The following is an 11,951-nucleotide window of genomic DNA, read 5'->3' as shown; positions in this document are numbered from 1 at the left end:
TTCAAAAGCCCGCTCTCAGCTAAGCACCATGAAGTTACTGTCCCTTCCTAGTAGAGAATTGCCAGCTGACCCCTGACCACCCTCCCAGACCCAGAGCACAGAGACACAAGATAACTGGGGTATTTTGAGCAACAACATTTTGAAGTAGTTTGCATCATCACAATAAACAAGCCGGTCCCTTTCCTCAAAATTCATACTGTCTATAAGATTAATTTCATGAAAAAAAAAAAGTGGTGTGCTATTTACCAAGACAGTATAAATCTCTCCATTGCATTTGTTTTCTCCTTGTATAATGGTTGGAAGAAGCTTACCAGGTACTTCCTTGTAGCCTCATAAACTCAGGTTTTTTAAAGTGAATGCCATTCCAGCTGCTTATTATTTAACAAAGACAAACACCCCACCCCCAACCCCAATGCCCACCTATAATAGCTACAGCAACTATAACCATTTATCAGTGGGGTAATCAGGAATAGACTTAAAAGGCTAGCCAAAGCCCCTGCAAATGCTGGGTAATTATCAGGCCATCACTTTCTCTGTCTAAGGGCTCCTTCTTGATACAGTTTCCGTTCCAGATGTTCTCCTAGCTGTTGTACTTTCCATCTCCCATTCTGAATCATGGTTGCTCCGTTGGCCACTTATTCCTGTGTACCATCCATTAGCAAACCCGCCTAGTCATCCTGACTTTAAAAAAAACGAGTTTCTCTTTTCCTGCAGGCAGTCCCAGCTGATTGAGTCTGTGTTTGTTTTCAGGATCACATTAGGATCCACTCAATGTTCATGGGGGAACATTTAGGGTAAAGTTCCTGATGATGATGGCTGACCCGGTTTCCCGGCCCGTCTTGTCCTTTTCTCAGACGCATTCTCAGCAAGACCCAAGGTCTTTAGTTGGAAAGGGGGTTTTAGTTTCGCAGCAGAGTAACGAACTGCTTTATATCCCAGTACTCTAATCCACAGCACTACCAATAAAATGATGTCTAGGTTAAAGAACCCAATCAGCTTTTCCGAGTTATTTTCAGGTATCCCCTAAGAACCCAACCGGATCAGGAGCTCTGGATCACATGCCTTGTAATAGTCTGAATACTCAAGATTTTGTATGTCTTGTCCTCTGAGGTGGCCCTCGGGGAGGTGGTAGGCCCTTTGGGAGGTAGAGCATAGAGAGAGGTCCTTATGCTTGCATATAGCCTCTCTCTCTCTCTCTCTCTCTCTCTCTCTCTCTCTCTCTCTCTCTCTCTCTCTCAGCTTCTCACAAAAGCCTAAAAGCAAAGTCTGAACTTGGCCACACCCAGTCCCCTGCTCCAGTCGGAGATCTGGCCATTTAGTTCTAGATGTACCCCCCTCAATGGCCTTCCACGTGCTATCTTCACCAGAGGCCAAACACATGTGACCACTTGATTTGGAACTCCAAACCTCCAAAACTGTGAGCTAAATAAACCTCTTACTCCTTAAAACTAGCCCGTGTCAGGCATTTTGTTACAAACAGCTGACAGGTACCAAATCCAAGAAAGGTGTCAAATACTTCTGTAAGCTAGTTTGATTCCATTGGAATCATGAAAGTCCTGACCTCCTGGGGACACACATGTAGGAAGCAGACAATTAAGAGTCATCTGCGGTGCCGGGGGGGACTGGAGAGATAATTTAATAGTTAAGAGCACTGGCTGTTCTTTCAAAGGACCTGAGTTCAACTCCCAGTACCCTCATTGCAGCTCACAACTATCTGTAACTGGTTCTAGAGGATCAGACGCCCTCACATAGACACCAGTGCAAATAAAACAAAAATAAATTAAAAAAAAAAAAAAAAAAAGAAAAAGTCATCTAGGTAAGGGTTGTAAAGGAGAAGAAGTTACCTTTGCCTTAATATTTCTAAAATTACTGATCTATGGGGAACTTGATAATTCTGCCACTATCCACTGTCATCCCTGGAAATAATAAGTATTGTTTTCCAGGCAAAAAAAAAAAAAAAAAGCAGTTTACTGAGTCCTTGTAATGAGGAACATGTACAGGTTACACATTGAGGATAAAAGCTGGAGCCGTGGCGTACGAAGCCAGGTCTAAAAGACACTTGCCCTTGAACTTTACTGTCAGCAAGAAAACCGAGAGCAGAAAGGTTTCTGTGGTTACTGGCATCCAGTCACCCTCTCTAGCCTTGGGGCTCATCAGAGTCCTCTGTGGATCTCACCTCTGACACTAGAAAGTGTGAAGATTGAAATCAGATTTAGTAAAGAGGAATAGAAGACTCTATTGTGCTCGCAGAGGAACAGGCTGGGTGCTGGGAGACATTAGCCATGGTAAGAAGCATAGCTCACAAGTCACAGAACAATGAGGAAGTTCGTGGTTCTGTGTCAGGACCTGCCTGTAGAAACCACATTCCTTTCCGGACAAGAGGAACCATAGCAAATCACTTGCCTGTAACCGATTGTTTTAAACTTGCCACGGTGACATGGAGAGAAATGTGAGTTGTGTGTTTTGTTAGAACTTAACGTTTGCTGAGTACATTTACAGGTTCAGTGCTGAGGGTGGAATGATGGGTGCTGGCCTGTGTTTTGACTTTTTCAATAGTCATAAATAATGAGAGGCAGGAGTGAAGAGCAGTGAGATCCCAGCTTTGTGAGGGACCTTCATGTTTCAAAAGCCAGCTCTCAGGGAGCACCATGAAGTTACTGTCCCTTCCTAGTAGAGAATTGTCAGCTGACTCCTGACCACCCTCCCAGCCCAGAGCACAGTTTTGACATTTTGAAGTAGTTTGCATCATCACAACAAACAAGCCAGTCCCTTTTCTCAAGATTCATACTGCCTATAAGATTAATGTCATGATTAATAATTTGCAGCCTGGGGCTCTACTGTTACTCTGAATTTCAATTTCAGTATTTCACCATTACTCAACTGTGGCTTTTATCTTGTTTCACAAGTAAAATAAAACTTTATAGTGCCAGCAAGCGTTCTATAAGTAACATTTTCGATTTATTCTGTTGTCTTTGTTTTTACTTACTAGAAAATTCATATAGGAAAACTATTTTTGTATTGTATTGTATTGTATTGTATTGTATTGTATTGTATTTTATAACTTACTATGTGTGCTGCTGGCTGGTTTTATGTCAATGTGACACAAATTAATCAGAGAGGAAGATGCCTCAATTGAGAAAGTGTTCCCTGAAGATGCAGCTGCGAGGCATTTTCTTTATTAGTGATCAATGGAGGAGAGCCCAGCCTGTTGTGGGTGGTGCCACCTCTGAGAGGGTGGTCCTTGATGTGTCCGGCCAGCAGATCACAGCCTAGGTTCTAGCCTGGAAAGGCATTTTGGAAACCTGGAAGAGAAGAGGGGCTAGGCGGCGAGAGAAAGAAATGTAGCTAAGACAACATTCTGATCAAAGCTCAATTTTACTTTTTCCAGACACTCAGTTATAAAGGAAGAGGGAGGGAACCCGATTTCCCGCCAAGTAACTCGGGGTCCAGTAGCAGGACGAACACGTGTGTGCCTCCAAGCAGCAAAGCGACAGGGTCCAGCAGTGGACGTGGCAGAACGAATGAGCAGGAAACTCCACCCTGGAGCAAGCAGGTTCCATGCTGGGAAAAGGGAGACCACAGGTCCTGAATTCTATAAGAAAGCAAGCTGATTAAGGCATATAGAGCAAGCCAGTAAGCAGCCCCTTGCTGTGGTCTCTGCATCAGCTCCTGCCTCCAGGTTCCTGCCCTGCTTGAGTTCCTGCCAGTGATGAACAGTGATATGGAAGTGTAATCGAAATAAACCCTTTCTCCCCAGCTTGTTTTTTGATCATGATATTTCCTTGCATCAAGAGGAACAATCTCAGACTGGAGAGATGGCTCAGCGGTTAAGAGCACTGACTGCTCTTCCAAAGGTCCTGAGTTCAAATCCCAGCAACAACATGGTGGCTCATAACGGTCTGTAATGAAATCAGACTCCCTCTTCTGGTGTGTCTGAAAACAGCTACAGTGTACTTACATACATATAATAAATAAATAAATTACAAAAAAAAAGAGGAACAAGCTCTAACTATAGTGCCGTGTAACCCTGGCTGGCTTGAAATGCACTACGTTGACCAGACCGGCCTTAAACTGATACAGATCTGCCTCCGTTTGCCTCCCAAGTGCCCAGATTAAAGTCATGTGCCACCATGCCCTGCATGTGCTTTCAGTTTTGCTTTGTTTCCAAGACAGAAAAACAAAACAGAAAAAGGTTTTCTGTGTAGCCTTGGCTGTCCTTGAACTCATTCTGTAGACTAGGCTAGCCCTGAAATCAGAGATCTGCCTGCCTCTTGTCTCCTGAGTCCTGGGATTAAAGGTCTGCACCACCACTGCACATGGGTGTTTTTTTTTTTTTTTTTTTTGCATACTTTTTTTTTTGTTGTGCTTAGAAAACAATGTCATAAAGTCTGCCTTTGCATTTACTTTTATCACATTATGCTGTTAGTGAGTAGAATGTGTGTGATGCAGTCCTGGGGGTGGGGGTTGGGGACATGAAAAAGAGGGTGGAGATGGGAATTAGCTATTATTGAAAATAATGTTAGGATTTTTATATTAGAGAAAATATCACATGGTATGCGTCTATAAAGTATGGAGAATTCACCAGTGACTCTAAGTAAAACAGGTAAGTCAAAAGCCAAGAAGATAAATTAAAGCCAAGCGAGTTTCCATACTAGCATCTAAGATCTGTCCCTGGAGAGATGACTTGTAAGCTCCACTGCCCCCCACCCCTTAAGTGTGGGCAGGTCAGAGAGACTGTGGTGAGATATGGCAACTACATTTGATGCCTTCTTTTAATAGGCTGGAGTCAGTGTCCTCGAGGAAGCTGTCCTTGTGTTTGTCTGGAATTGAAGACCAGTCACACTGTGAGCGCTTCATGGGAAGGGATTGCCTCTACAGTCTGGCTGTCTCAGTCCTGAAATCACCAGGAACTGAATTCTGCCAAGCAGTGAACTAAGGATAAGATCCTAAAACCTCAGGTCAGATTGCAGGCCTATAACACCTTGAGGAGAAACCCAGAAATGGCCTAAACTCTGGACCTATGGAATCTGTCAGATCATGACTTTGTGCTGTCCTTAGCCTCCTAAAGTATGATATTGTGTTAATGCAGCAATAGAAAAGCAATAGAAAACTAACAGGGTTCCCACCACAGGGTGTTACTCTAGTTACAGAGAAATGTCTCTATACCTGAACATCTAGGAATAGGCATGGGGACAGGGGCAGGGGTGGTGGTGGTGATGGGTATCTACTTAATGCAGGTCTCAACGTGTCAAAAATCAACGGCAAGTTCCAGGGCCTCCGAGCAAACGTGCTATTTCTAAGTTGAGATCTGTGATTTGCCATCTCTGCTAAGATATTTTGAGTTACACACAATTTTTTTGAAGATCCCTCCATCTCCCAGATGATGAGTCACAGCTGGTCTCAATCAGTGGCCTGTGCAAGGGGGCTTGTGAGGTGGGGTTGGGGGGAGAGGCAGCCTATGAAATACAGTGAAAGGCATCAGTCCTCATTACAGAGAGGAAAACACATGAATGGGGGCAGACTGTTCCTGCCCGGTTCGCTGCTTCTTCCTCCCTTGAATCTCACCATGATGTCAGGATCGGCAGGGGCAAATCTGCCCTCATCTGGTGTTGAGCCAGTGTCTTCATAAGCAGATGAGGAACAAGCAATGCCATCGCATTCCTACGGGCGCCTTGAACTCCTCCACTGAGGCCTCACATAAAGTAGCAGTGACAAGTATTAGTACAGAACTGTTTGGGGTCTGCAAATGGCAGCTAAATGCATTGCCACATGGTTCGGACTTCTAGAGCTTCTTTTAGTCTAAATAGAAAACCTTGACCTCCTGTGTCTTAAAGTTCCCAGGAATCTCCCACTAAATCCTGCCCTCATTCACCTTTGGTCTGTGATAGCATCCTCTATTATCTCCTCTTCCTCCTTCTCTTTTGCAGCTCCTCCTCCTGCTCTTCCTCCCCTCAGTCGTTCACCTTTGCTCTACTGATAGCATTCCTTCTTATCACATCCTCCTCCACCTCCTCCTCCTCCTGCTGCCCCTCCTCCCACTGCTGTGTCTCCTCTTCTCAGTCCTTTTTTGCTGCATGCCCTTTTCTTCAGAGAACACCACTGACTTTTCCACCAGCTTCCCTGGTTTCCACAGCATCATGTGCACACCCTCATGTTCTGGCTTATGCTGCAGTTTGGTATCTAGAATGTCCCTGAAAGACCATGTACTAGTAGTGACTTGTACCTTGATGGTGAAGTTACGAGAAAGCTGTAGAACATTCCAGAGGTGGGTGCTGATGGAAGGAACTTAAGATTGGGTGGATCTATGAAAGAAATATTGGTACTTCAGCCTTTTGACTATGACACTGTCTGCTTCCCAGCCACCATGATATAATCACGTTCCTCCACTGAGTGCCTCTGCCAAGCACTCAGGACCAAAGTGTCGGAGCCACATGGCTGTGGATTAAAACTTCTGAAACCACAAGACAAAAATAACCCTGCCCTCTCTCTAAAGTGATTTACCTCCAACAGTTGTTACAGCAAGAGAAAGCTAATATGTTAGTTCTTTTTTAAATACTTATTTATTATTTATATTTAAGTACCCTGAAGCTGTCTTCAGACACAGTAGAGTGTATCAGATCTCATTACAGATGGTTGTGAGCCACTATGTGGTTGCTGGGATTTGAACTCAGGACCTTCAGAAGAACAGTCAGTGCTCTTAACCGCTGAGCCATCTCTCCAGCCCATATAACTAGTTCTTAACATGTGATCTTGTAATTATCCGCTTTCTCTGTCATCTAGCTCCCTAGATGCTGCGGTCAGTTCTGACTCACATGTATGTCCCATGTTTTATGACATAGTTGTTAACATAGATGAATAAAGGAAAGTTAAAAGCATAGACCCATGTTCTTCCGTAGTTTCCGTCTCTTAAGAACACGTCCTCCACACAGCCCTCACGATGAAAAGGGTTTGCTTCTTACCGGCTTTCCTCCGGAATCATTCCAAACCAGTGCAAACACATCTGTGGCCTTACCTTTTTTCCATGGGTGGTGGCCGGCAGCGATCCATGTCCCGCACTTGTTTCTTTAAATTTTGACAACATGGCTCCTGAGTCCCACAAGGACCTTTACCTTTTTAAACAGCTCAGTATCACTCCGTTCTTTGGTTGCTCAATGCCCTTTGACCAGCTCCCAGCCGACTGCATTTCCATTGGTGTTTATGCTCTTTAATGTAGAACCAATTCAAAATTAAACCATTGTACATTTATTTAGTAGGCTGTATGAATATGCATATAGGATATAATCATAGGAATCACTTGTTTTCCAAAAGATAGTTGCATTTTGATTCCAGAAAGATATTGGCACAGTATCTTCCTTCCAACTTGCTTCATTTTGCATTCTAACCAACAACCAGAAAGCCTGCTTACTTGTATTAATGCCTATAGATCAGATTCTTGCTCATTGTCAATATAATAACTGAATAACATGGCATGACTTATTTTCTTTTATTATTCGTTCCGGTGAGTACTTTTTTTTTTTTTTTTTGAGACAGTGTTTCTCTGTGTAGCCCTGGCTGTCCTGGAACTCACTTTGTAGACCAGGCTGGCCTCGAACTCAGAAATCCGCCTGCCTCTGCCTCCCGAGTGCTGGGATTAAAGGCGTGCTCCACCATGCCCGGCAGGTGAGCACTTTTTGCATGATATAACACCATGTGCAAACCTGGATGCAGGCAAGATCTAGTCTGGCAAGTTCTACCAGAGCCAGAATCATTTGAAGCAGATTAGGCATTACTTGAGATCATTAAAAAAAAAAACAACCACAAAAGTAAACTTCCAGGGATGCCAGAAATTACGCCATAGACCGGACTGAAAGGGATATCACTGACACCTCTCCCCGCAGCCATGAAGTGCAGAGATTGGATGGCCAGCATCGCAGATGTCTCTGTCTCAGATGCAGCTTGTTGGATGCTAAACCTGGTTCTTCCTGCTGCCACCTACACCAGAAAGATGGGAACACAGCTTAGCTCATCTCCAAAACAGTCTCCCTAGGGTGTGCCTGTGGGCCACGGTCGAGGCCACATGCTTGATTCCTAGTTGCAAGAGAGACTGGTCACCAAGTACTGATCTCCATGGGGAAAGCAGGATTCATAAGGTGACAGTTACCTCAAAATTAGGAATATATTCCAACTATGAAGAATCTGCCTCAGTACTCCACACTACCAATAACAACTCTACTGGAGACTTAATTACTTCAGTATTCCACACTATCAGTAGCAACTCTGTAGGAGATTTAATGACTTCAGTACACCACACCATCAACTGCTTTACTGGATACTCAGTTTCTACTCCTCCATCCTATAACACCGTCCATTCGTGGCCAGCACAAGTATATCCTTAGACCTCAGGAAAGAACGTGTTTCATTAGAGGAGATCCTGACTTGTATAGGTGCATCCTTAGATCCTGGGGCAAAAACTAGCACTACCTTCACTTGCTAGATCCTCTTGCAAAATTTGCTAAAATCAACCAATTAACTAAATTATTTATGTTTACTCTAACTGCCCTAGTTTCTTCCTGTGGCTGTGATAAAAATAGCCTGAAGGAAAGCAATTTAGGAGAGAAAGGGTTTATTTTAGCTTCTAATTACAGATGACAGTCCATCATTGTGAAGAAGTCAAGGCAGGAACTTGATGCAACTTACCACACGCGCAATCAGAAGCAGAGGAAGAACAAATGTATGCCTGCTTGCTCACTTGCTCGGCTCAGTTTTTACCCTCATTTGCAGTTTAGAACCCAGCCCATGAAATAACGCTGCCCACATTCAGGGAGTGTGCTCCAACCCCAGTTAGGCCAGGTATGAACATCCCTGTTCAACCTGGTGGTTCACATATTTAATCCCAACACCCATGAAGTAGAGGCAGGTAGATATCTATGAGTTTGAGGGCAGCTTGAGCATTCCAGGCGAGGGATACATATCAAAACTTTGTCAAAGGAAGACAGAGAGAGGGAGAGAGAGAGGGAGTGAGAGCGAGAATAAAAAAAAAAACAAAAAAAAAAAAACCAAAAACCAAAAGATCCCAAATATCTACCTTTATACCTTGATGAGCATGCTCAGAAGTAAACCCACTTTGATAATTTCACAGTGAGATTCTCCAAGGAGATTCTAAATTGTGTCAAGTTGACAGTTAAAACCAAAGCTCACACCAATGTGGCTTCTCTTGTGATTCCCCTCATGTTACATCTTACGAAGAGTTAGAGATTTATCATCACATTGCTTGTGTCCTTAGTCACTTCTGTGTAGGGGAAACTTGTTCCAGTGCAGTATAGAAATAACCAGCATGCATCGCACTTCTGCTGCCATCCACCCAACATCGTGACTAAACATTTTACTCAATGGTGACGTGCCAGATGCAAGGGCCTGATGTTCTGTTATCGCTTGGCACCAAATATAAAATATCACAAGTTACAGATCAAAGATCTAATCTTTAAAAATTTTTTCTAATTTTTTTTTAGACCACTTCATTTTAAAGAAAGCGTTCAACTCACATCATTTTCCAGTCACTGCCAAGTTTATACTATGTGAGTTATATTTTATAGTACGGCATATTAAAGACACGACAACTTTCTCATGAGGATAGTTATGTAAAAGAGGATGAACTAGAAGCAGAAAGTGTCTTGGCAGCACACTTGACATTTGTGTTTTCTCTTCTCTAAGATTTGGCTACATCTGGCCATCACCTGCTCTGGTTCTGGGCTCTTCCAAAAGTGCCTATCCAGGAGGATGCTTAGGCCTTACCCTTGGGACCTCCTCAGGACCGGTGACTTCTCAGTCCATTTCCCATGAATGGGTCACTTGAGTGTGTCACCCTTGCCAACATCGTGTTTGATCTTCCTGCCTTCTAATTCTTCATCATGATGAAGATAGAGTGTCCCTCGGACAGCAGTGCCTTATAGTTGATGAGACTTTGTGTAGACGCTGGGTCAACCTTTCTTTTAGATCCACAGAACACAAGGTTGTAAGAATTAGATCCACAGATTCCCTAATTTCTACTGCTTGGTAACTTGGCTCATAGGAAGTGGTTCCCAGACAGTATGATACAAGATGACCTCAAGGTATCATTTCTGAACTGTCAGATTCAGCCACATAAAAAAATGACAATTTCTGGTATATGCGGTTCTGGTATGACTAGTGGATCTATGGCCTCTCCTGTCTGTCTGTCTGTCTGTCTGTCTGTCTGTCTGTCTGTCTGTCACAGCTTTCTGTGAGCTTCTCAACCAGTGGACTAAATGCCTAATACCCTCAAGAGTAGAATTGGGTTTTTTTTTGCTGCCCTCTGTGAGTTAGAAAGCCACATTCAAATACAAATGTTATTTGGTTTTTTTTTGTTTTGTTTTTAAAGTGGGTGACATAATCAAATTGGTTGGGCATGTCATGTGGTCAGGCCACATCCGAACTGTGTCATCTGTCTCTGCCTTGACATTTGGAAAATTTAATGTCAGTGCCCAAGTCAGGCCACCTTTGTGTTGTGTTTCTCAAAGCCTTGACCCGAAAGTCCTAATCTCTAGTACCCTGGAGTGTAATTTTTAAAAACAGGTTATTAAATATTCCTCAAGATGAGGTCATATTAGAGTTGAGGTCAGGAGCTAAGACCCACGTGGAAGCTTTATTACCAGGACCTGAGAATGTGACTGTGTTTGGAGATAGGACCTTTAAAAGATAAGGTGAAATGAGGTGAAAAGTCTGAGCCCCAAGCCAGTATGAATTCTCTGTTTCCTGTGTGTCCACGGTGACCTTCTCTCCTGCCCACTCATCCTTAATATCTTTACAAGAAGAAGAAGAAAACAAGTGGGATGAGTCAGTGCCTGAAGCTGCTGGCCACCGGGGCTGACAACCTGGGTTCCATTACCAACTTCTACAAGTTGTGCTTTGATCTACACACGTGCTACACACTCGCGCGCGCGCTCGCACGTGCACACACACACACTCCCACCCCCCCACACACAAAATAAAATGAAAATTAGAAGGAAGGTGGGGGGGGGGGCGCCGCGGTGATGGACACCAGAAAGGATGGGCAATCATGGAGACAAACCCAAAACAGCAACCGGGAGAAGGTTGCCATCTGCTGGTCAAGGATAGAGATAGCAGGTGAAAGCAAACACCTTGATTGTGGATTTTCAGGTCCCAGATCTCTGAAACAAACTGCAGGTTAAGGGACCCAGTCTGAGTTATTGCGGCATCTCCAACTGAGTAACACAAACAGCTACGTGGTACAGCATACCATAACTGAGAACTAATCGGCTCTAGCCCGGGGAATCACGTACTAGAGTGGCACACGATAACTGTAGCTAAGATGACCCCACAGCTAATATCAGTACGACTGTTACCCTGCAGGTGTCACGTGGTATTTGTTAGTTTTATGTTGAGGATGGGAGTACAGTGTATTGAGTAAGTTGACCACCATGCCTACTGCATGCTTTATTCTTTAAGAATGTAACGAAGTTTTACATTATCCTAAGAGGTGATACTAGTTTAGACTGGCTGTCTTGGCTGGCTTCTACTGGGCCTTCCCTCCTACAGTTTCATATTCTGAGACTCTAGCATAGGTTAAGTTATGCCAAAACAAAGCATGCTAATTCCAGTTATGCATACAAAGACGGAGCTATTGCCACATCGCCGACAGTAGGGTAAATCTGGACAAGGAATGAATTACTCACTTCCTGAGCAAAGAGAACGCCCTGGACTTTGCTTAGCGCCCTGGTCATCTAACTTTGGTTTTCTTGATTAATTAGATGAACATTCTTCTTGACTATTTTGCCCTAACTGTGGGACGCCTGACTCGCCAGCAAGTAAGACACCACAGCAGGATCCTTCTGCACGCGTTTATTGGGAGAGCATTGACTGTGTAGGCAAAAGACCCCGAGCCCTGGGCCTCTCACTCTTATATACTATCAGTTCCCATCCACTCACAGCAGGCC

This window comes from Mus caroli, chromosome 13 (genome assembly GCF_900094665.2).
Source record: "Mus caroli chromosome 13, CAROLI_EIJ_v1.1, whole genome shotgun sequence".
NCBI lineage: Eukaryota > Metazoa > Chordata > Mammalia > Rodentia > Muridae > Mus > Mus caroli.
This window is presented reverse-complemented; position numbering follows the sequence as displayed.